Here is a 27,024-nt window from a genome sequence, read left to right on the forward strand (position 1 = left end):
TTACAGACCTAAGAAGCTTGCTGGGCAGATTGCACGGACTATTTGGTCCTTTTCTGCCGTCATTACTGTGTTACTATGATACAGCCTCTGTCATCTTTTGCATGAATGTAGGATGTGTCACATCTTGAGTGGGCAGATTACTTCTTACAGATTCTGCTGATGGAACATTTCTCATTTCTTTAAGCACATCGAGCCCTGGGCTATTTTATGAGAGCTTTCTACCTGTATAAATCCTAGAAACCAGGGGAAAGGGGAAAGACTGAATTACTCGAGCCCTCAAATCACCCATTTTCCTGCTGGGAAAAGAGCAACAAATTAGAAGAAGCAGGAATGTGAATGCTTTTGATTTATTGAAGAAGCGATACAAGGGAGAGCAGAATCATGAGAAGTCTCTGGAGGAGAAGATGCTTCGTGTGCCAGCAGAAATGGAAGAAGATCCCTTGTACTGAGCAGGAAGGAGCAGAGAGGATTCAGCCGTCAGCCATCACTTTGCAGATCCATCGGCTGATATTCAGGTATGGACCAGGACTCACTGAGAGAGAGAATAAGAGCAATAAATACAGAGCAGGGTCAGCCTGAGACAGAAAAATACAAAATCTTCTGAAGGGATCAGTGAGAGTGGATCTCTATTAATGAGGGGGATGATCCAAGGGCACCATGGGGAGAAGCTAACTCGCTGCTCGTTTCCTCTGGTTGCACTATGGGAGAGTCCTGATTACTTATTGGCTCTGACTGCACTGCAGAAGCTTTCTGATTGGCTGCTTATTGACCTTGACTGTACCTGCTTATTAACTTCTATTGCACTGCTTTGATACTTTCTATATTTCCATGCTCACTTTCATCCACACAATATTTCTCTAATGAACTCCGGTCCCGTTCCTGCTCTCTGATTAATAAACCAGAAATCCTAGAGGACTCCGGCTGTAAGGAAGGAGGCTGCAGGTATTTGCTGGAGTAAGAGTCACCTTTGCTCTCCTCCCCAATCTTTCCCCACAGGAAGCAGCTCTCACCCCCTCCACAGCAATCACAGAACCAGGAAGTCTTAGAGCAGGATCGGGTCTCCTCCCAGAACCTCCAGTTTAATGCACACGGTGACGGCACTGAACCCCAGGACTCCCCTAAAGCTGCATAAAGTTGTTTTTTTTTTTTTTTTTGGGGGGGGGGGGATTGAATTGGGGCTCATGGAAGCAGAATTGCCACATTCTGCAAATGTTGTGGTAAAATTCAGGAAGGTGGTTTTACCAGCAGTTAGTGAGGGCTCTTGCTATCCTACAGGAGAGAACAGAAACAGGGGTTAGAAAGAGGAAGTTTCTGAGGCAGTAACACAAATGTATACCTAGCAAGAGTTAATTTGAACAATTATTCTGAGGATAAGTTTAGGTTTACCTTAGCAGCCACAGAGGTAGCAGCTGATTCCTAAAGGAAAGAAAGAGAGCAGTGAGATTAGGGAGAGGATCTCCTGGGAAGGTCACTTTATAGGGGAGACAGCAGAGTTAGAACTGAAGTCCATGTCACAGTGATCAGATGCTAAAACCACCAGGACCAGCAGCAGGGGCTCCCTCCTACTCCTGGTTCTCCTGTGTTCATCCCATTGGGTTCTAAGCCCCATGTGGTTTCAGCATTATATCTCAGGATGTGAAAGATCAGCAGAGGAAATCTCCAGCACATAAGAACATAAGATGTGCCATGCATTGGTTGCAAAGGAACAGTAAGGTAAATGATCTAATAAACAAAGAGAAAGTATGGTGATGGATGGAGGCCCCAGTCTCAGATATCACAGTACTGACATGTATTTATCTGCTCCTGAAAAATGGTGGCGTTCAGAGGGCAGCTGGAAAAATGCACACAACCCTCTGCTGGAGAAGGTGGTTAATTGTCCTTATTAATGTGATGTGCCCTTCTAAGGAACCAGGGATCTTTGAGGAGATGCTTTTGAGGAAAGTTTCAGCATGACTGTCCTCTCACCAATTCAGATCTGTGGCCAGCGTCCAATATTCCATGGCGTTCTCAGCCAGGGTTTTGGAGCCTTGGCAGAGATAAAGTATCTCAGATGCCCAGGAGGCTGTACATACAGGCTCTTCAAAGATGATCTTAAATTGTTGCAGATTGTGCAAAAAATGTCTCTCTATGCTCCCAGAGTTAGGAATTCCAGGCTAGGGCTGCTCCATCCAATAGAGACAAAATATATATTGTCTTTGTCTGCTCATCAGGGAGCAATGGTGCCTGTAGAGAATTGAGAAAAGTGCATATGGCACTGATTCAGAAATCCTTTACATCGCTTAGGTGTTATGGTCAGAGTAGTGGACCCTTGGTTCGATGATGACCGATTAGACCACCGTCAGTAGGCGAGGCTGATCCTCGGGTTTGCAGGTAGGAAAAGATCTGGACGCAGGCGCCTCCTGCTGGTCGTGTAATCCAGATGCTGGCGCCTCCAGCGGGTCGAGGAACAAACCCCGCGGATCTCTTAAAGAAGTCCAATCCAGTAGTCGTGAGCCAGAGAGATCCGCAGCCAGTCCAGGGGTCAAGAGCCAGAGAAGTCCGCAGCCAGTCCAAGGGTCGATAGCCAGAGAAGTCCGCAGCCAGTCCAGGGGTCGAGAGTCAGAGAAGGTACGTCGCCAAGCCAGGGATCAAGGAACCAGAGGGGACGTCAGCCGGACCAGGAATCAACTCAAGAAGACAAACAGGTACCAGGAACAGAACAAGCGCAGGAGCCAAGAAGTCAAGGCAAGGTCTGGAGGTCCAGACCTTGCTTAAATAGTCCCCAGCCAATAGGAAACCGCAGGAAGGAACCAGCTCACATCCTGTGAGTGTTCCTTTAAATTTAGGGCCAGAGCCGCCCGCGCGGCCCTAGCAGAAGTCAGTGGGCGGAGCTAAGCCGCGCGGGGAGAGACGCCGCGGCCATCTTGAATTTGCAGCGATAGCTGCCGCTGAGGAGCCCAGGAGACCCGCCTAGTGCCGGCGGTCCGACCGGCCCCTGGGGATGGTGCTAAGTGCCGTTTGCGGCTTGCCATGCCAGCATTTATAACATTAGGGTCCTTAGTGTACAGGAGTGAAGCCGGTAGCTGCAGTATTGTATGGTTGTAAGCTCGGAGGGCAGTGATTATAAGGACAGAGGAGGTGACATCTCTGACATAGACAAAGTATCCAGGTGAGTGGACAACCATTTCATGGAGGCTGTCAAATTTTCCATGATTCTTTGCTGGTCCTGCAACTGATGGTCTAGACCCAGGATAGCCTGTGAGGAGGACATGTCCCCCAGATTCATGGACTCAGCAACCTGTTATGTTCATGGACCCTTAGGATGAGGCAGGGTTGATGCAACCTGCAGAGAAGAGCCCTGCAGGTCCCCACCATCGGCAGGTGGATATGGATGAAGCAGACCCCCAGCTGGAGCTTCACGTCTACCAGCCTACCTTCCCTTTGATTGGGGGACTCTGATAATGGTGGAGGGATCTGTAGAACAGCTGGGTTGGAGAGGACAAGGGACAGAAGGGTCTGGTGGCAAGCAGCTGTCAGAGGCAAGCAATGGTCTTGCATATCCATGGAAAGACAGTGGTCAATACCAGTTATTCATCTGAAGGAAATGCAGGACAGCTTGGCAGGGCAGGAAGGCATGGAGCAGGCGGGCAATGAAGGAGATTCTGATGAACTGAAGACAGGGATGCTGAAGCAAGGAACAAGATGCTGGAGCAACACACACTACTTCTAAGGTAGGGAGACCTTTGCAGAGATTAGTAGGGATGTGAATCGTTTTTTGACGATTTAAAATATCGTCCGATATATTTTAAATCATCAAAAATCGTTAGAGGCAATATATAATAGGAATTCCCCAGATTTATCGTCAAAAATCGTAAATCGGGGGAAGGGGGAGGGGAAGGGGGAGGGCGGGAAAACCAGCAGACTAAAACAACCCTAAAACCTACCCCGACCCTTTAAAATAAATCCCCCACCCTCCCGAACCCCCCCAAAATGTCTTAAATTACCTGGGGTCCAGTGGGGGGGTCCCGGTGTGATCTTCCACTCTCGGGCCACGGGTGCGTTGATAGAAATGGCTCCGGCGCTACCTTTGCCCTGTCATATGACCAGCACCATTTTGCAATACGGCAATATGGCCATACAGCCGGCGCCATTTTGCAATACTCGGGCTGTATTGCAAAATGGTGCCGGCCGTATGGCCATATTGCCGTATTGCAAAATGGCGCCGGCCATATGGCTGTATGGCCGGTGCCATTTTGCAATACGGCAACACGATTTGAGTGCAGGAGGTCGTTCTCGGACCCCCGCTGGACTTTTGGCAAGTCTTGTGGGGGTCAGGAGGCCCCCCCAAGCTGGCCAAAAGTCCCTGGGGGTCCAGCGGGGGTCCGGGAGCGATCTCCTTCGCTCGTGACGTCGGGGTACAGGAACCAAAATGGCGCCGGCGTTACCTTTGCCCTGTCATATGACAGGGCAAAGGTAGTGCCAGCGCCATTTCTATCAACGCACCCGTGGCCCAAGAGTGGAAGATCACACCGGGACCCCCTCACTGGACCCCAGGTAATTTATGACATTTTGAGGGGGGTTCGGGAGGGTGGGGGATTTATTTTAAAGGGTCAGGGGTGGGTTTTAGGGTTGTTTTAGTGTGCCGGTTTTCCCGCCCTCCCCCGATTTACGATTTACACGATATTTAAAAAAACAAAACCGTGACGATCCAATTCCCTCCCCCCCCCAGCCAAAATCGATCGCTAAGACGATCGATCACACGATTCACATCTCTAGAGATTAGTAATGAAGGTTGGATGGCCTTTTATAGGCCTAACTGTCTGAAGTCATCAAGAGGTACCATGGGGCTTTCCCGCCATGGGCTTTTTAAATGCGGTGATGTCATGTGCACATACACCTAAGGAAAAGTGCAGCAGGAGAGAATCGGTGGTGTCCAGCTCTGGGGCAACCAGTGGCACATTGCTCAGAGGAAGAATGGTGAGGGTGTTCCATGTTCCAAGCACCAATGTGTGGTCATGTATCCACTGAGTTCCCTATATGCATTTTCCCAAGCACAACTGCTGTATCATCACTCAGCTCAGTTCCTCGGCCTGCCATGTTCCATGTACTACTGCAGGAGAGTCAAGCCAAGGGTGGATGAAAGCACACTGAATATACTAAATAAGATGAATAAGACAGGGTGCGGTTGGATGAGGTGGGCTGGATGAGGCAGGCCGGAGAGATGTCTGGAATTTGGAATGCAGTACACAGGAACCAGGAACGAATGAAAGCAACATGTACTGCAAGGCAGGAGACCCAGTGCTGAGGCGACTGCTTGCTGAGGATCTGAAGATTAAGTAGGAGCCTTGATGATGTCATTGGAGCACACAACAGGGATTCCTAGGCAGAGCCTTTAAGAGCAGCCACGTGATGCAAGTTGAGCAGTGGAAATGGCAGCCTGGGAGCATCGGCATTATCAAGTGATGGTGTCTCTGCCAGAGAAGGAGCTAGATGAGCTAGGGGTAGGTAAGTCCCACAACTGGTGAAAGTAGCAACACATTTAGCACTTGGGCCATTGAAAGGAAACTTTCCCTTCACTCAAGAAAGAACTCACTCCTTGGTGAGATAAGAGACAGTGGTACAGCTAGCCAGGGATATAGCCCTGAAGACTTATTGAAATATCTTTTATGGCCCCCACCACAGTGCATATCGCTCCTGGAGGTGGGGTTACATATATACATATATATATATATGTAACCTGTATCTCAGTTTGTGTACAGGTATCTATGTACCCCAGTTTACCCAACCTGTAGATAAGTATTCCAGAGGGAAGAGTTGGGATTTATGCCCAATATTTGTGTCGGTATAATTTTGAGGTGCTGACCCAGAGATCAATCAATATGTACACATGCATTCATACATGAACACACGCACAGACACACATACACAAACACATTTATTATATACAATGTGAAAAATTAGTTTTAAAATACATGAGTTTGTGAAATCATTTGTCATTTAGTAAATTGTTCTTACCATAGGCTTATTAACAGATTCTTTACTGATGTTCTAAAAGAAAAAGAAACAAAAGTGATTAAAATGCAGATTTTTTTGCCATTAGAGTTGAATCTTCTGCTCTCCTGGATGCCTGGGGATAGGGAAGCTGCAAAGGCAGCGTTCTCAGACCCTGATTGAAAGAAGTCCTGGTCATCAGGTTGCAGGGAGATATCTCATGTTTTACCACTGAATGCACCAAGTATGAATCATAATAGACAAAGAGGTATGCAGACAAATACCGACAATCTAGCAGTTTACCTTAAAAACTAAATTTTTCGGAAATGCCAAAGTAATGGGGTGGATTTTAAGAGCCCTGCTCGCCTAAATCCGCCCAAATCCGGGCGGATTTAGGCGAGCAGGGCCCTGGGCGCCAGTGAGCCTATTTTACATAGGCCTACCGGCGCGCGCAGAGCCCCGGGACTCGCGTAAGTCCCGGGTTTTCTGAGGGGGGCGTGTCGGGGACGTATCGGGGGCGGGCCCGAACCGCGCGGCGTTTTCGGGGCGTGTCGGGAGCGTTCCGGGGGCGGGCCCGGGGGCATGGCTTCGGCCCGGGGTGGTCCGGGGGCATGGCCGCGCCCTCCGGACCCGCCCCCAGGTTGCGTCCCTGCGCGCTAGCGGCCCGCTGGCGTGCGGGGATTTACGCCTCCTGGAGGGAGGCGTAAATCCCCCGACAAAGGTAAGGATGGGGTTTAGACAGGGCCGGGCGGGTGGGTTAGGTAGGGGAAGGGAGGGGAAGGTGAGGGGAGGGCAAAAGAAAGTTCCCTCCAAGGCCGCTCCGATTTCGGAGCGGCCTCGGAGGGAACAGGGGTAGGCTGCGCGGCTCGGCGCGCGCCGGCTATACAGAATCCATAGCCTTGCGCGCACCGATCCCGGATTTTAGTGGATACGCGTGGCTCCGCGCGTATCTACTAAAATCCAGCGTACTTTTGCTTGCGCCTGATGCGCCAGCAAAAGTACGCCTATTCGCGCGGTCTGAAAATCTACCCCTATGTGTACTCAGTCAATAACCCCAGGAGCTAGGAGGAAATGAACCAGAGATCAAGCAAGTATTTTCAATATGAACTTATTCGTGTTACCCCCTTAATGTATCTCATAGAGTTAAAAATATTAACAGCAGAGATCAGTGAATACACGCACAGACACACATTATTATTTAGAAAGTAAAAAATGAGATTAGTGAAACTATTTGTCAGATATTAAATTGCTCTTACCAAAACTAGAATTAGTTCCTGAAACAAATAGAAATAGAAATGATTAAAATACACATCTTTAGCAAGCCCTACATCAGATCTTTTGCTCCCCTGGTTATCTGGGGTAGGGATGCTGTGGGTGTAAACTTCACAGCTCCAGGGTGATAAGAGGAGAGGTTCATCGAATGACCCCTGGTTTTATACTCCAGTTTAACCACTTGTGGCCAGATTTAATGATCATCATAGCAGGATGCAAAAGGAGCCTGGGTGCATGGCCTCAGCCCAGGACAAAAGGACAAACCTTTCCTGACAACCCTTCCATTATGACATTCAGAAAAATGTTGAAAATAACCAGTCTAAAGGATTTATCCCTCAGGTCCCCCAGCAGTAACAGAGAAACATATAGAAACATAGAAATGACGGCAGAAGGAGACCAAATGGCCCATCCAGTCTGCCCCGCAAACTTTCTCGCTCATACTTATCCGTTTCTCCTAGCTCTTGGTTCTATTTCCCTTCCACCCCCACCCCCAATGTAGAGAGCATTGATGGAGCTGCATCCAAGTGAAACATCCAGCCCGATTAGCTAGGGGTAGAAGCCGCCGCAACAAGCAAGCCGCACCCATGTCCATTTGTTTTACCCAGACTATGTTATACAGCCCTTATTGGTTGATTTTCTTCTCCCATGCCGTTGAAGCAGAGAGCCATGCTGGATGTGCATCGAAAGTGAAGTATCAGGCACATTTGGTTTGGGGTAGTAACCGCCGTTCACCACTACCTTTTGTCACCTCCCTCTCAGCCAGTTTCTAACCCCGTCAGTCGCTCTAGGATCCATGCCAAGGGCTCACAATTTATAAGTCTTCTGTGTGGAAGCGAGTCAAAGGCCTTGCTGAAGTCCAAGTGCACTATGTCCATTGCTCTCTCATGATCCAGTTCTGTGGTCACCCAAAAGAAATTGATCAGATTCTTCTGACAAGATTCACCTCTGGTAAAACCGTGCTGCCTTGGATCTTGCAATCCATTGAACAGCAAAGTTTGCCCTCTCCTCTGTTTTAGCAGTGATTCCATTAGTTTGCTCCCCACAGAGGTCAGACTAACTCTCCTTACTTCCTCTTTTATGAATAGGAACCACTCCTGCCCTTTTCCAGTCCTCCAGGTCTACTCCAGACTCTAAAGAAGCATTGACAAGGTCACACAGAGGAGCTTCCAGGACATCTCTCAGCTCCCTTAGTGCCCTCGGATGTGTCCCATCCGGCCCCATCGCTTATCTACTTTAAGTTTAGTTACCCCTCACAAACGCACTATTCTGAAAATCGATTGAGGTTTACCTCACTTCCAATCTTACTAGTGTTTGATTTATGTGGTCCTGCTCCAGGCCCTTCCTCAGGAACAGAATTATTTGTTAAGCAATTTTGCTTTTTCCTTATCAGCCCCTACATATTCCTCCCCTTCACCTTTCAGTCTCCCAATGCCACTTTTACAATTCCTTCTCTCTGTAACGTATGTAAAAGCAAAGCCTTGACCTTCTGTTTTACTGTATTTCCTATTTCCTCTTCTCTTTCAAGTTTCGCATTCCTGACTACTTTCCCAGCTTCTCTTAATTTTTCCAGATATTTCCGCCTGTCTTCCTCCTTCTGCGATCTCGTGCAGTTTATGAATGCGAACCTTTCCTCCCTCACTTTATCAGCTTCTTCTTTAGAAAACCAGAATGGTCTCTTTTTCCTCTTCCCTTTATTTACTTTCCTAACAATGAGATTTGTTTCCCTTATGATATTTTCCCCTCCAGCTGACGACTCCTTGAGCTTCTCCCCCATTCTAACAAAGTTACATTTCCTGACGTCTGGGACCCTCACCTTAGAGACAGAAGAAGAGAAGGAATATTAAGGCTGCACTGAACCATCTTTCCCACATCCCTCAATACTTCCTGATATTTCTCTTTAATATAAGGAGGATAATTTCACAAGGGACACTCAGTATTATGCACAGAAATGGCCATTTACAAAGGGAATATATTTATCCAGCCCTGAGTGACTGCAGAACTTGCCACTTAACCGAAAATCACCAAAGATTCCTGGTAAAGTAGCGCTGTCAATAAAAAGAAATGTGAAGCAGACCTGTGGCCCAGTTCCTCTCCTCTCCCTGACAAATTCCCTACCTGATCTTACCGGGCCATGCACTCCCCAACTCCCAAGTCCCTGCAGAATGTAAAACCAATGATGAGGGATCCGCAGGTCAGGACACAACATCCCCTTCTCTGATTCCTTTTTAGAATAAAAATGTTCCTATGTGAGTCTCCCTTTCCTCCCCAGACTCCTCTGGACCCTAAAATCTCCAGGCAGGAGTGAGTTGCACATTGTCAGAAGCTGCCACAGTTTATTCTCCCAGCAGTGCTAGAGGGCCGGCAGTATGGGATACCCTGGGACTGGGGCCCAGGGACACGGGATATGTGAGGGACCTGATAGAGAAGTGGGGGTAAATAGTGGGGCATTTTCATCATAGCATAAAGGATGGGCGGCTTCCCTGTGAGAAGCAGGAAGAATTTCAGATGCCTCATAATTGTCTCATTCAAGATGTTGGCTCTTGCTGGAATTCCTCCTCTCTGATGCTTCAGAGGTCACTGGAGCTGCAGACACCTCTTCATGACCTAGGGCCTGCCTGGGGGATACTGACCCTGTGCCTTACCAAACTCACACAGTGAACCTGTAACAGGGGCTCTCAGGATGTCACTTAAATAAAGGAGATACTGGTGGGTAGGGGGTGTGAACGGGAGCACTAGAAGCAGAGACACAGTGGGTGTATAGTGCAGGAAAGAGTGGCCACTACAGAGAGTAGTGTGAGCATGAGTGCACCCTCTCAGTTACCACTTCATCCCCCACCTCAATGTGCCACAGCCTTGCTGCCCTCACAGGACATCTCTCTTGATGCCGACCATAGCTAGAACAGCTGGAGCTGTAAATGGCTGTAAATAATTATCCCAAGCCTCAGTTTCTGAAAACGTATTCATGGATCTCATTTATACAACAGTGATCCAGGGGGCAGAGGTGGGATTCACACACAGAGCTTCTGATGTTAAAAAGTCCACATGTAAATCCACACGCACAAGTTACATCTGCTTAGAGCGAGCGCAGCTTTGTGTAATGTAACGTTTGTGTGCACTCAGTCAATAATCCCAGGAGCAGCGAGGAGGAACTGAACCAGGGATCAATCAAGCATTTTTATTGTGAGCTTAAGCGTTTTACCCCTTTAATGAACCTGTAGAATTAAAAGGATCTAAACCACAGATCAGTGAATACACACATACTAGGGGTGTGCATTCGGATTGACCGCATTAGTAAAACGCAACTCATATTTTTTTTTTACTTAAAAAATTGATTCGACATAAACGATCGGATTTCCCACATATCGAACATAGATATGTTCGATATGTGGGAAATCGCGATTGTTGAGCCAAAATAAAAATATAAACCCCCTCACCCTCCTTAATCCCCCCCCCGACTTACCACAATTCCCTGGTGATGGAGCGAGGAGTGAGGACGCCATTTCTGCAATCCTTGGCGAGAAGCATGTGACGTCGGCGGCACGTCGAGTGACGCCGGCGTCACGTGATTCCCGGCTCGTTCGCGCCGGACGGCTCGTTCGGCCCAAAAAGAACTTTTGGCCAGCTTGAGGGGGTCAGGAGGCCCCCCCAAGCTGGCCAAAAGTTCTTTTTGGGCCGAACGAGCCGTCCGGCGCGAACTCGCGGGAATCACGTGACGCCGCGTCACTCGACGTGCCACCGACGTCACATGCTTCTCGCCAAGGATTGCAGAAATGACGTCCTCACTCCTCGCTCGATCACCAGGGAGTTGTGGTAAGTCTGGGGGGGGGATTAAGGAGGGTGAGGGGGTTTAAATTTTTTTTTTTGCACATATGTACATATACCCAACTCATTGGATTTTTTTTATGTCCATATTGGCCGCAAGTGGGACCCCCTTTCGGACATAAAAAATATGAACATAAAATTTTGCTCTGCACATCCCTAACACATACATACACACATTATTATGTAGAATGAAAAAATTAGATACAAATTACACAACAGTTAGGGATAGGGATGTGAATCGTTTTTTGACGATTTAAAATATCGTCCGATATATTTTAAATCGTCAAAAATCGTTAGGGCCATGATACAATACCAATTCCCCCGATTTATCATCAAAAAATCATAAATCGGGGGAAGGGGGAGGGCAGGAAAACTGGCACACCGGGAGGGTGGGGGATTTAATTTAAAGGTTCGGGGGTGGGTTTTAGGGGGTTTTAGTGTGCCGGCTCACGATTTTAACGATTTTCACAATAGTTTACACACCCAAACGGCAACAATACGATTCCCTCCCCCTCCTCCCAGCCGAAATCGATCGTTAAGACGATCGAGGACACGATTCACATCTCTAGTTAGGGAAACTATATGTCATATATTAAATTGCTCTTACCTCAGAATCAATTTCTAGATTTATTTTCTGAAAGAAATAGAAATAGAAATGATTAAAATACACATCTTTAACAAGCCCTACGTCAGATCTTGTGCTCCCCTGTTTATCTGGGGTAGGGATGCTGTGGATGTAACCTTCACAGCCCCTGGGGGATAAGAGGAGAGGTTCATCGAATGACCCCTGGTGTTATACTCATGCTTCACCCCTTGTGATCCAGATTTAATGTCCATCATTGCAGGGTCCCAGAAGGAGCCCGGGTGCAAGGTCTCAGGCCAGGACTTCCTCTGCAATGATAACACTGGATGTGATGAGGAGCACAGCAGGGGTTGGGGATTATAAAACAGAGGAAGATCCTGGGGTAATTGTGAATGAGGGCTCATGACATCAGGAGTCCCTCCCTGCTTCCAACTGAGCGGGAGACCCAACGGAGCAGGAGGAACCTGCAGGGTAAGAGAAAAATGTACATCTCAGAGTTCCCCCCAAATTACCAAACCAGGATATAGCAGGATAAATATAAAACTAATACCCAAACACACACAGACTTTATCATCTCTGAATCATTCCAGGCCTGAATTCTGAGGGCAATTTCAAATGATTTTACTGAACCTTTAGCTGGGTAAAAGTGGGGGCTGACATTTGCCCTCCCCCTCTGTGGGTAAGAGAAGCTGCATCCTGCGATGGCAAACAGAGCAGACAATTTTGTGTTTTCCATTTAAAACCTTTAGCTCAGGGGTGGCCAAGCTTTTACACACTAAGGGGCCGATGCAATATTAAATGCAGAAAGTGGATGCTGACTTTTCAACGCCCGCTTTCTTAACATGTGCATGCAATAAACAAATTAGGGAGTCACGGTAGCAAGGAGGCACAAGGGTAGCTTGTGCTGGCTGACTGCAGTTATGAAAACTGACTCTGAGTTTATCGGTGTAGGTCTTCAAAGTGGCCAGCAGAGGAGTCCTTTTTTGTTCCTTTTAAAAATGCACAGAAAAGCATTTTTTTCTTCTTTTCTGTACTTTTTTCAATGTGCTCAGCTATTAATGCACATTTTGGGGTAGATTTTCAAACACGGCGCGTTCGTGTACTTTTGCTGGCGCATCAGGCGCAAGCAAAAGTACGCGGGATTTTAGCGGATACGCGCGTAGTCGCGCGTATCCGCTAAAATCCTGGATCAGCGCGTGCAAGGCTATTGATTCCGTATAGCCGGCACGCGCCGAGCCGCGCAGCCTACCCCCGTTCCCTCCAAGGCCGCTCCGAAATCGGAGCGGCCTTGGAGGGAATCCTCTAACGCCCTCCCCTCATTTCCCCTCCCTTCCTCTACCTAACCCACCCCCCCGGCCCTGTCTAAACCCCCCCCTTACCTTTGTCGGGGGATTTACGCCTCCCGGAGGGAGATGTAAATCCCCGCGCGCCAGCAGGCCGCTAGCGCGCCGGGACGCGACCTGGGGGCGGGTACGGAGGGCACGGCCACGCCCCCGGACCACCCCGTGCCGTAACCACGCCCCCGGGCCCGCCCCCAAAACGCTGCCGACACGCCCCGAAAACGGCGTGGCACTCGGCCCCGCCCCCGACACACCCCCGACACGCCCCCCTCCGAAAACCCCGGGACTTACGTGAGTCCCGGGGCTCTGCGTGCGCCGGTAAGCCTATGTAAAATAGGCTCACCGGCGCACAGGGCCCTGCTCGCCTAAATCCGCCCGGATTTGGGCGGATTTAGGCGAGCAGGGCTCTTAAAATCCGCCCCTTATTTTTTTGCATTTTGAGTGAATGCGTAATAGGCATCTGCATGTGATGAGTGCTATCTCATTCACTCTGCGTCAGATGCGCATTAAATAGGCTCCAATCCTCCTACTGCATTGGCTCCTTAGAGCCAAGGGAGAATATTGCACATCACCAAAGAGCATCAGGTTTTCAAGAGATGAGGGGTGAGGTGGGGGAGGGGAGTCCCCCTTCCCCATCAATCTCTCTCTTTCTCTCAATGCCTCCAACCTGACCACCTGAAGTCTCTTTCAATCCTCCCACTCTGTGCTTAACAGTCCCTCTCTCTCAGTTCCTCTCCCTGTGTCCATCAGTCTCTCTCAATCTTCCCATGCTGTCCCCTCCTTTCTCTACCACCATCTCCCTCTCCCTCTCCCTCTCTCTCTCCCTCTCTCTCTCCCTCTCCCTTCTGCCCAGCTTCTGTCTTTCTCTCTCTCTGAATCCCTCACCCCGTCCCTACCAGTCCCTCTCTCACAGGCCCAGCAGAGCATTTCCCACCCCTGGTCCAGATTACTGAATTCTCTCCCCTGTGCTGCCGTTCAGTCTGTAATATCTGATAAATCAGTCACGCACAGAACATTGGGTTTCTTATCAATTCTCATGAAACTTGTGGGTAGAAATCATGAGAAGGGAGAAAGAACTCCAAGCTGCATAGACTGAGCCTAAGTGGCACCAACTCAACCAACTCCTCACCTCACCAACCCAACTCAACCAACTCCCTACCTCTTCCTATGATATTATATCCATCCCTAGACCCAAAAAAAGAGGTGGTGGCCTTCTACTGGCTGCCAAGAAACACATAAATCTTAAACCCATCCACATAGTCCCCCAGCCTAAACTTGAAATCGGACTCTTTAAGTCATCCAAACTACAAGTATGTCTAGTCTACTCCTCACCCGCCTTTCTAGAATCCAACCCTTCAACACTGATTGAGTTCATTGCTGATAATATCAACTCCGATATCCCAACCATCATCCTAGGAGACTTTAACCTCCATGTCAACTCCCATCCGCTAACATCCTCATATGACACACTTCTAAACTCCCTCCTGGCATTAGGATTTAAACAACTCATTACATCCCCCACACATAAAGCTGGACATACATTAGACCTGATTTTCACCAACTCCAGACTCCATCCGTCAACACCCCCTTCCTGCTCACCTGTCCCCTGGTCTGACCACTTCCTTATTGAAACCCTCTTCTCCATTAACACTTCGTCCCCTAGCAACACTGACAAGAACTCCACCATAATCTCTCGAAAGTCCTGCAACACTGATGATCTCATCTCAGCATTAGCAATCTCCCTGCCCAACCTTGACTGCACCAACCCCGATGCAGCCCTTTCTTCATGGCACAATCTCATGCTGGAGATAGCCAACAAACTTTGCCCAGCTTCCACACGCATACTAAATTCTGACTCTAAACATTCAAACCCATGGTACACCTCAGAGTTAAAAACTATGAAAAATAAACTGAGACAAAAAGAGCGAATATGGCGTAAGGACCCCACCCCCCAGCATACCTCCAACTACAAATCAGCCCTTCACTGCTACAGAATCACCACACTTAAACTAAAAAAGGATTTCTAGGCCTTAAAAATCCACCAATACGTATATAACCCCAAAGCACTCTTCTCCTTTGTCTCAAGCCTTACCAAATCTATCTCACACAGGATTCCTGACTCTGAAGCCCACGCTAAATGTGAAGAACTGGCACAATTCTTCAACAATAAAATAGCGAACCTCCTTTCCAGATTCACCACCCCCCTGCACCCCACACCATTAGGGACTGACCTTCCAACTGCCTCCCTAAGCACTCTGGAGCTTACCTCCGCCAAAGAAGTTGAATCTATCCTAAAAAAGCTTAGATCTACCTCCCACCCCTCAGACACCATCCCCACCAAAGCACTCCTTTCCATTCCAACCTCCATTGCTAAATCTATATCTGACATCATCAATTGTTCCCTCTCCACAGGCATAGTCCCAGACACACTCAAACTTGCAGTGGTCAAGCCCCACCTTAAGAAACCCTCTCTGGACCCGAAAGACCCTGCTAATTTCCGCCCCATCTCAAACCTCCCATTTATAGCCAAGATAATGGAAAGAGTTGTCAACTCACAACTGTCTAACTACCTTGAAGACCACAACATCCTTCACACCACACAATTTGTCTTCCGTAAACATTTTAACACGGAATTACTCCTCCTCACTCTCTCCGTCCACCTCCTCAGAGGCATGGACCAAGGGAACAGCTACATTCTTGCCCTCCTTGATATTTCAGCTGCATTTGAAACCATATGCCATCACAACCTCCTCACCCGATTAAAAGATATCGGCATTTCAGGCTTAGCCCTTCTTTGGTTCTCTTCCTACCTCTCTAACAGAAAATTCTCTGTAAAAATAGGTAACGCCACATCTGCCCACTATCCTCTCTTACATGGAGTTCCTCAGGGTTCCTCCCTCTCCTCTACCCTTTTCAATATATACCTCACCCCGCTCTGCCAAATCCTCTCAGATCTCAAACTAAAATTCTACCTATAAGCCGATGATGTGCAAATCGTCATACCAATCCACTCCTCTATCAGAGATGCCTTATCGCACTGGGACACCTGCCTTAAATCTATCAACTCTCTCTTCACTAATCTCCACCTTGCACTTAACACCACAAAAACCGAACTACTTTTTATCTCCCACCACACCACCCCTAAACCACCCTTTGCTCTTGACCCAGCCTTCAAGCTCATCTCGCAACCTGTTGTAAGAGACCTTGGAGTACTCCTGGACCAACAACTAAATCTCAAGAGATATGTCAGCTCCATCCTTAAAGAAGGATTCTTTAAACTTAATGTACTAAAAAAACTCAAGCCCTTACTACACTCCCATGACTTCCGGACTGTAATCCAAACCACACTAACATCTAAACTTGATTATTGCAACTCTCTACATTTGAGTCTCCCGTACTCCACAATAAGCCCTCTCCAAATGCTCAAAAACTCTATGGCAAGAGTCATATCAAATGCCCGTAAAACAGACCATATAACCCCCATTCTCAAAGACCTCCACTGGCTCCCCATCCCCTCTCGCATTCTTTACAAAATATTCACTATCATCCACAAAGCCATTTACTCCCACCACTCCAACTGGCTTGACCTGCCTTTCACCTCTGCACACCTTAATCGTCCCACTAGAACAATCAACAAAGGAACCCTTCACGAGCCCTCTCTAAAAATAGCACACCTTTCCACCACAAGGGAACGTGCCCTCACTATCGCAGGCCCCTCACGTTGGAATACCCTGCCTTCAGCACTCCATCTCGAATCATGTTCCCTCAAATTTAGGAAGAAACTAAAAACCTGGTTATTTAAACAGGCATTTCCTGAGTAGCAAACCCCCCTGCTATAACCATCTATCATCCTCTTCTACCATAGTATACTGTGATCTTTATGTTCTAATAATGTATATAATGTATATAATTAACATTCATGATATTATCCAACATGATATGTTCCACTAGTTACCTATGTTAAGAACTCTACACCAGTTGTACTATCTTTCTATGCTGCTTTCCCGCGTTTCTCTTCGCCCATCTTTTATTCCCTTGTTAATTGTATTTTCTACTCATTTTGTTATATTGTAAACCGATGTGATGTTCACACTAACACCGGTATAAAAAAGGTTTTAAATAATAATAATACCAAAATTGGTATAAATTGCATAGGGCTCCAGAAATTGAGACAGGAACACTTGATTGCACTATGAGAGGCCATGTGACACCAAAAGTAGCATCGGCAGTCTAAGGCACCATGAAGAGGGAACAAAGCAGGCAAATTAGCAGGTTAAATCCCAAGGCACTGATAAAGGGAATCAGAAAAATGGTTTGAAGATGTTCAACAAAGCCTACCAAAACACCCAATGACTCTCTGTTACTATTTCACTTCCAACCGGCCCTGTGTAAACATGTTGAACCAATGCAAGCATGTAATATATAACCTGTACAGATTGAAATCCGAACTACGTTTATAAAGCCTACATGAACTATGTTAGCAATCGTATGAACCTTGTGAACACTATGTTAAACCTCAAAATTTTGTAAACCTCGAAACTTTGTAAACCATTGTGATGGCAATAACCGAACGATGGTATATAAAGCTTGATAAATAAATAGATAAATAAAAGCACATGAGAGGTGCTCAGCAGCCCCCCAGAGTAGCACTGACACCTCATGGTGTATGAGCTGGAGAAGGTAGGGAAGGCACAGTGACAGAAAGAACCCCGAGATGTAAAATCTGTGTTTGGGAGCAAGGCCAAGTGGCACAAGGACCCTAAGGTGTAGGAATATGGGCCTAGCAGTAAGGCAGAGTGGCATGGGAGATACCAGTCAAACATTGTGTTCAAGTTTTTTTGTCAAGTGTTAGTATCAGTACAAGAGCATGAACTGTGATAAGCATCCTTGTCTAGAAATAAGCTTTGATTACATTCTCTACTGGGTGGGACAAGTGATTTACTTGTGAAGTAGGCTTTCTGAAGGAGCCTATTATCACATGCAGGACATCTAAATGGTTTCTCAAATAAGTGCTATGTGGTTTTCCAGGAAATTGGTGAGGGTTACTCCATTTAGAAACCATTTCCCATATTCTGTAGTTGAAGTGAGTCTGTTCTATTTGATGATTTCCTGGTTCCTTTCTAATATAAGTTTATGTATTGCTTTTTCAATAAATACAAGAAAAACCATATTGTATCAAAAATAGAAACACATTATTTATTTATTTTATTTATTTTTAGTTTTTATAAACCGACGTTCCTGTATAATATACATATCACACCGGTATACAAGGAAATAAAACTGTCGCCTAGGGGGGCTTACATTTTAACAAAAAACATTATAAATAACATTGTAAACAATTAACAGATGAACATAAAGGAGTATGACGGAGCTTAAAGGAGCATAAATGAACTTAGGGGAGATTAGAGGAGTTTACAGTAAAACAATCGTGGTTAATTAAGATTCGATAATGAGCTCTTCAGGAACTTATGGACGACAGGGGGGGTCATAAATGGTCAGAGGCTAAACTGATACCATTTAAAAAGAACCTTGGATAAAAATCTTTAGTCCACCATTCAGAGGGTGGTAGGAGACCAAGGATGAGTAGAATTTATACAAAAAAGAAAAAAGGAAACAATCATCTTAATCTGGCATCTGACTCAGGTATTAATAATAATTACTGTCCAAGGGCATTGGTGAACTAAAGGAAGATGAGGCCATTGCAGAGACAAGAGTTTGTCTCTGAATTATGAATTTAGAGAATTGTTGAGGGGAAAAGAAGATGTACTTAACCCCTTGCAACTGCACAACTCATTTACATGGAAAATTCAACAAATCAATGCTCCAAAATGTGGCCTCCAGCTCTCAAAAGAAGAAACTTCTGAACTGAGTAGATTTTGCAGCGTCTGGATAAATGTTCACCCAGTGATTCAAAAAGGAATTTTCTCTACTACGAAAAAAATATTTCATCACTAAGTCCCAGTCTGAATCCAAAGCGAAAGTAACAACTAACGCTGAAACAGATATTCCTTCAGGAGCAGAGCTTTCAAGAAATTCAGAAACACTAAGAGCATCCAAAGATGATTGTAAATCAGGCTCAGGATGAGAAGATTTATTTCTTGAAGGCAAAAAATGTGCTTTAGTAATACGGGGTAAAATAATTTCAGGAATGTTTAAAACTTCCATAAAATACATTCTCAGTATCTGTGCAGGTGATACAGACTTTTGTGCTGCAAAACTTATCAATCTGATATTCTTAGACCTAACCACATTCTCTGATGTCTCAGTTTTATATTGTAGGGCCATGTGACTGGTGCATAAAGTCCTGAAATTATCTTGCAGTGATGAAATCTTAGGTTGCAGGTCCTGACTAACCAGTTTGTTTACTAAATTGTGTAAAGATTCTGATAATGATTGCTGAGACACAACATATTGGCCCAGTTGAGAAGAAAGGCCAGAAATAGCTTCCCAGATTGATTCAAGTGTTATAGTAGCAGTTTAATCAAAGCAAATTCTTCTCTACCTTTTAACTGAGTCTGGAAGGAAATAGAGAGCTTGTCCACATCGAGGGGCGTAGAAGAGACACATTCTTGAGTTGCTCCCCTAACTCCTGGTCCTTGAATCCCCTTCACTGTGAGCATTAAAGAAATGCCCGTCTGATGTCTCAAAGACTTCTAACTGCAAATCCGGTGTAGGAGAGGCATCAGCGTCTAACCTGACTACAGGCAGAGGATGATCAGGAGGGGGATGGATGTCCCGGGTTAGTGAGATGTTGGTATCCGAGGAACCCAGAGCCGCACCTACGCACACCAAATCCACAAGGATCTCTCTCCAGTTTCACTCTCAGCCATTTATTCACTACAAAGGACAAACATGTCAAAGGAGCCGGTCACAGGTGATGAGGAAACCTCAGAGTAGGTACGAGCTTTCCCCTTCCGTTTGTCCATCAGAACAGTAATGAGGAAACCATTATTGAGGAAATGTAGTGGAAGGCCAGCCTCAGCATGGAGAGTCAATGCTAGTGGCCATCTTGAAACTCTGCCCCCGGGATAATTTTTAGCAGATTTCCTGGTTTCGTATAAATTAAATCTGTCTGACTGAAACTCCAACCACACGCAGAATAAGGAAATGGTGATCTCATTTTCTATTCTCCTTGTATTTTCTTCGGCTGACTGAGGGATTTTGTGTATAAATCATCCCACTATCATCAATAAACAAATGATGTGAGAAGACAACCAGGCTGAGACTGGAAGGGTAGGAGAAACTGAAGGACCAAACCAGGTGGCGTGGGAAGATAAAGTTGTATTCTATGACCATCTCATTCTGATCTGGGGCCAGAATACCCCAGCATAACTAATAAAGAGGATAAGTAGAGTGGGCTTCAAAAGAGGCTGCCACTGCCAAAACGTTTGTTATGAACCCACTAAATTTATATGAGAGAGTTAAATATTAAGGTACAAAGAAGTTGGGAGAAAGCCACAGAAGGGGCAGAAAATCCCTCAAAACATTGATAGTGGGTGAAAGTAACAGAGAGAGTGATATGAGGAAACCAAAGCATCATAAGAGATGTGAAGCTGCTGTTTTGAGTGGTAAGAGCACCCTAAATTGACAATAATGCAGGGAGAAGGCAGAGGAAATCCTTGGAGAACACCTGCCATCATATCGGCCGGTATAGATGAACTGTGAATGGGCCATGAAATTAGTAATGACTCATGGAATGGTTCCACCATTGTGGGGAGCAGCAGATTGATAGGGCAAGATCTAGAGTCACCCCGAAAAGTAGGGCAATGGGACTTGCAAGGAACCTCATAAACAACTGTAAAGGGGGATGCCTTTCCCTGTCGATATATGGCTACACCTCACTGATCCACCAGTCCAGTAGTATATGCTTGTGTCATTGGTATATAGGTCAGGAAATCAGTTATGGTTCAGGGAATGGTGCCGCAACCAAGAAGAGCAATTGCTTGGCATGGCAAGAGCTAGAGTCACCTTTTACAGTAGGGCGAGAAAATTCATAGACATCTGAGAGGGGGGAATGCCTCTCCCTAGCAAAGTATAACTGCACCTGGCTTATCCGGCAGTGGAGAGCAATGGATGTCCAGAGTAGGAACCAATCTCTCCAAATAATATATAGGAAGGTGATTTGTAAGGAAGCCTGAAGACAGCCAGAACAGAACAGAGGAGGAAGTACAGTAATATACCAAGATTGGTTTGGAGTCATGGCAAAAGCAGTGGCAATTAATAAATCTGAAACCTTAAGCGCAGAGCAATACTGCAAGAGTAGTTGTAACTTCAAAAGTGTACCTGGAGAGCCTACTTGCATGAAGAATGTTATCCAAAGACCCAGGGCTAAGGCAGTACTGTTGTCATTTTCTTCAGGGCTGAGGGAGATGTCTGACACTGTGCCCCCATAGTAATGCAGATGGGGCCCACTGCTTCCAGCATGATTGTTAACCAGAGCTTAGTAGTGGGCAAGCTATGCACATTGCCGCGAAGGTGCAGCAATATTACTGATCCACTTGACCCATCTTGGAACACTTATGAAGGAGTTCAACAATGCACGTCTAAGTTGAAGGGTTCTGGAAACGTTGCAGCAGAATGAAAGTGATGGTCAGCACCTGCCAGCTCAGGTGGGATCCCACTACATCCGACAGTTTGTGCATCACTGGGCTGTCTCACCTGCCCCAACGGACAGGTGGGGTATGAGTGCACGCGCTTTGACCCAGAACATGTTTGACTATACTTTGGCATGTCCCATTCAGACGTTTCTCTAGTGGAGGTGGAAATCAGTCATCCTGACTCAGTGTAGAGATAAAAGAGTAATAAAAAAATCTGATATCTGGTTCTCTACAGAATGTGTCTGATGCTTGGCTTGATGCTGTGGAATTGGGAAAGGAATATGCATGTCTAATAGGACATTTTTGGTTAGCAGCAGTGGTGCTGTGGGCTGAACCATATAACAGGTTAAAGTGCCTGAAGTCAACTCTCTTCAGATGCCAGAAAAGGTGTTGGTTAATACAGAATGCAGGATGAGGACGGTGGCCATTTAAGTCATAATCCATTAAGGAATGCCCAATGCTGAATCTATTATCTAGGGTAACTGAATGCAACCAGTTCTAAAGTGTCTGAAAGGCAGAATATAACTGAAATGCATAAATAAATCAATACACACATACATAAATTGATAGCCCAGTAAATGGATGGTAATGGAGTAAAGAGCAAATACTTGGCTACTATGGGTCATAGTAGCCACATGGCCTAAGTTATGATGAGTAGGAGGGCTATGGTAGTGGCTACAGAAGCCAGGGATTGATCCCAGAAGAGCCATGGAAGTAGCATATTTTTGCATATGGCATTCCAAGGGGAGGACCCGCAAACTGCCACACTTACCCCTCAAACTGGGCCTCCACTGCCATCTCCCGAAGCTGCCAGATTGCCTCTCTCTCCAATGCAGCAGGAAGCCATGCCAAGATGCAGAAGGACCCTGTTGCCAATTCCCATGGCAGGACTTTGCCAGTGATTCCTGGCCTCACTCCTCCTCCAGTGCATGTGTTCCTGACCTCCTCAGTTTTATAGGGCCAGTGACGGGAAAAGCGTGAAAGCACTCTTTGATTACATCACTCTTCGGGTCCATAAAAGGTCTCTGTAAATACTCATCCAGTGCTCGGCAACAAGTATCCCTATAAGCCTGTGTAGAGTGAGTTGCCTCAGTGTTCCAAGTTTCTGGTCATCTCAGTTTTCAGTTCCTGCTCTTTCCCTTATCTTCATTTCCTGGTCTTCTCCATGACGTCCAGTCTTGTCTTCCATTCCCTGTCTTCATCCTTGTCTTCAGTTCTTGTGGTCTTCATCTCATTCATCAATTCCTAAGGTAAGTGTTCAGTTTTTCAGTCTTAGTGTGCCTTGCATCCTGTTTTTCTCTTCATCCTCATGACCTGTGAATCCATTCTGCATTCCTTTGGATTAATCCTCAGTTTTGACATTGGCTTGCATCCTGGACTTCTCTTGATCACTACCTGCCTTTGACCACTGCTTGATTATTAGACCATCCTTGAATGCCACCTGCCACTGACTACTGCATAATTATTGGACCATCTGTGAACTCTGCCTGCTCTGACCCGAGTCTGGATGTGACTGCCCCTGCTCACCTCAGCCACACCTATGTATGTTTTCTTTTTTGGCAAAGTCTCCCACCTAAGACCTGCTGGCCCCAGCACTCAAGGACTCAACCTAAGGGGAACGTGGGCTGGTATAGGTGAAGCTCCAGTTGGGCCTCTGATTCAGCCAACTCCACCATCCAATTGTGGTGACTTGCAGGGATTACCCCTTAAGCTGCAGCAACTCCACCTTAGTCCAATGGTTCATGCCCACAACTCAGATGTTGGTGGCAGTAGCAAATGTTGAAAAGAGAATGTTGAAGGCACCAAGAGAGAAGGATTGTATGTGATCAGCAGTTGAACATGGGCCAGTTGGTCTTAGGAGATAGGTGAGCGTTATATGGAAGAAGTGGAAGATGCCTTCCTTTGGCCTTGGCAATAACTCCAAACCCATAGTGGTGGAGACAGGAGTGGCATCCAGAGAGATAACAAACTGGTTCCAGTTAAGCTAGTAGGTATCTCAGGGAGATTTCTCTTTTGTTTGTGAAGGGCATGTTGTCCTGCCATTTTGGTGACCCTAGACAAACTTGGGTTGATTGCATGTCCTTTTGATATGATGTTATATTTGAATATCTGCACTAGAAACTTTTAATTTTTTGCTCCATACCATGGTGACCGCCAGGCAATGAAGAATCTGGGTTTGATTCCAGAGAGAGGAGCCTGAGAAACAGTTACCACATCCAAATAAGGCCACAGGAACACAAATTACCCACTCCCAAGACGTAGTGACAAAAGAAAACAATAAAAAAAAAACCTCATCTGAGGCCATGCAACTGGATTGATTAGCATTTACTAAGATTGTTTTAATTAATCAAGAAAAAAGTCAGTTTTTAAGATGATCAGATACCACTGTCTCAGGTACACACAGGAAGGATAACTTTCAAACAGCCACGTGGGTGTACATGTATGTGCATATGCCGGCTCAAGTCAAGAGACTTGGCCATTTTATAACACACTATTGGAGCCCTTATGAATTTGTTTGGATCATTTTTTGAAGCCAGCAATTTCACTTGCTAAGTTCTTTATACAAGATATGGCACACTTCCTGAGAAATCTGCAGACTGCTCAAATTCACTCCAAAGATGTCATTTTGGTAAAGATGGATATTAGCTTGTTATATACGAACACACCTCAACAGGAAGCTCTAGAGGTGGTGTTTTTCGTATTAGAAAGTAGAAGTGATATCATGCAAATCCCTAACACATTTATCATAAGCATTGCTAAATTGGTTCTATTTCATAATTATTTTGCATTTGGACAGTTTTTGGCCACCAAATTCATGGTCTTTCAATGGATTCCCCAGCAGTTCCACCTTTAGCTAATCTTTAAGACGCTGCATTTGAAGAATGTTTCATCTATTATTCTCGATGGATGTCACTCATAGTGGTATCAGTATATTTATGACATTTTTTACATTTGGTTGGATACTCAACTACAAATTGAATGGCTTCAGAAATAGATCAGTCAATTGGATGGAAATTAGCAATTTATATTACATAGCAACTGTTATTCCATTAATTTTTTGGATGTTAGAATGGAATATACACTGGGGACGTTTTCCATCACAGTCCATACAAAAGCCACTGACCATAATTCCTTTTTAAAATTTGACAATCACCATCTTAGATCCCTGAAGATGCTGCTTCCTTTAAGCCAATACCTCAGATTGCACTGCATTTGTGCAACTAAGGAAGAGTTCAAACCTAAGCAGCTAAATTGACAGAAACGTTCAAAATTAGTGGTTGTCCATCATTAGTTTTGAAGCAATCATACAAAACTTCTTTCTTATAGAGATGATCTACTCATTTACAAGAATCAACCAGATCACAATCAACTGTTTTTTTGTGTTAAAAAATACGGACAGAGTTATGAAGGTGGCATTTCCATCATAAGGCACTGGCATGTCCTTTCTTTACATACAATTTTCAAAGATCTTCCTATGATCGCATATTCCAGAGGATACAACATTGGAGATAAGTTAGTGCATGTGATGTTCACTGAACCTCTCACTCAAATTTCTTCCTTGTTTATTCATACAGCATGTGAGAAATGTGACTTTTGTAATAGTACTGTCACAAGAACTACCTGGACTGATTTAGTCACGTGGAGAACAATTAACATAGAAACATAGAAATGATGGCAGAGGAAGACCAAATGGTCCATCCAGTCTGCCCAGCAAGATTTCACACTTGTTTTTTTCATACTTAGCTGTTACTCTTGGCCCTTATAAGTAACTTTTTGGTTCTATTTCCTTTCCACCCTCACCATAGATATAGATAGCAGTGCTGGTGCTGCATCTAAGTGAAGTATCTAGCTAATTGTTTAGGGGTAGTAACCGCCGTAATAAGCAAGCTACTCCCACGCTTGTTTACACAGCCTGGGCAATTCAGTCCTTGTTGGTTGTTGTCTGAATAAACGTAAGATCCCTACTAATTGTGATACATTGTTTCTGGTATATGTGTTATGTCCTTATCCCAAACTTTATTTTGGATGAACAAAAAGGCCCATTAAGGTGCAATGATTGAGCATCGTACAGGTCAACTCTCTGCTCCAATCGTACAGCATAGTATTGATTTGGAATATTCTTTACAAGATTACAAATTGACAATTCTTGTACATGTTCCTCAGCATCAGAGAGGCGGTGACCAACTCTTGTAATGGGTCAACCTACTTGAGTGGTAGCTAGAAAGGACAGGCTCTGCCTGGTAAAGCTTATAAAAGTCACCTTGGACTTATTATGGAATGTTCTGGAATAAATTATTTCAAAGTGTTTCACTGAAATTGTTTATCTAATCATTTTGATTTTTTTTTCACAACAGCAGTGAAATGTGTATCTAGATTTAAACAAAAAATTGGGATATGCAAAAAAATTGGGTCTCTGATCCTTGGAGGCAGGCACCATTGAATTGCCTGTGCAGGACTCTCAAGAGAGGACCAAGAACAGGCAGCAGCTGACAGAGGAGCATTAGGGGTTGAGGGGAGGAGGCGGGTAGAGGTCGGGGTTCATGGAGGTTCAGTGGGGAATCAAGCCTGGGGGAATAGGGAGGGGGGAGCTGTGGATCAAGGCCTTGGCTGTGGAAGTTGCCCTTGTTACATTTTTATAAACTAAGGATTCTTTATAACAACAAAGCATTAAAAATGTGAACTTAAAATCGCACATTTCTTTCCCTGCTCTGCTTTAGTGCTGCTCATGCACACTTACCAGAATTAGCAACTCTCTGAAAACTTTTCCATTAATGGGGGCAGCAGCAGCACCTGCAGTGTCGAGGACGGCAGCTGCATGTGGGAAATAAAGAGATAAAACAAGCTGAGTAACTGAAGACTGCTCTGTCACTGAAGCTATCATTTTCAGATCATTCTTAATTTTTTGCTCATTGAAACAACAATTTCTCAGCAAAAATACTGGAAAGTCATCATCAAAAAAAGATGAAATTATTTTGATAATGAAAAGAAACCATTTTACACTAATGGGAATCTCAGATTCAGATAAGTTTATTTTCATGACAATTTTTTATGTGTTGCCAAGCTAAGACATATAGGGCCTGATTTTAAAAAGCATTTATATGCTTACATTGGGTTTTACACATATAAATGCACTTTACCTGTGTAACTGGGCTTCAGTAGCTGCAGCTGGCACACTTACCCGGCGAGGCCACAGTCCAGGCAGTGTGCACGGCCCTCCCTCTATGCACCTGCTCAGGGGGAGGAGATGGGGCAGTGAGCCACGCAGTGGGGTCAGCACTCACTGTCGGGTTTGAGGTTGGGGACATAGGAGGTAGGGCTTAGGCTGCAGCTTCAGCCGTTATAAGCTGGCGCGTCCTAGCTCAGAGTCTCTTTCGTTTCCTCAGCAGCACGGCAGTCTAACAATAAATAAATAATCCTCTACAGTCTGCCAAGCACTGTG

At 45.6% G+C, this 27,024-nt stretch overlaps 1 long non-coding RNA gene across 1 annotated transcript; it reads right to left on the reverse strand.

The window, feature by feature from the left end:
- Positions 1-1,242: 1,242 nt before the first annotated feature.
- LOC115082494 lies at positions 1,243-26,398 on the reverse strand. Its single transcript, XR_003854182.1, has 6 exons — positions 26,323-26,398; positions 11,672-11,698; positions 7,227-7,244; positions 5,995-6,027; positions 1,387-1,416; positions 1,243-1,269 (listed from the first exon to the last, which is right to left on the reverse strand). It is a non-coding gene; the product is annotated as an uncharacterized LOC115082494 (long non-coding RNA).
- Between the last annotated feature and the right edge of the window lie 626 nt (positions 26,399-27,024).

This window comes from Rhinatrema bivittatum, chromosome 1 (assembly GCF_901001135.1).
Source record: "Rhinatrema bivittatum chromosome 1, aRhiBiv1.1, whole genome shotgun sequence".
NCBI lineage: Eukaryota > Metazoa > Chordata > Amphibia > Gymnophiona > Rhinatrematidae > Rhinatrema > Rhinatrema bivittatum.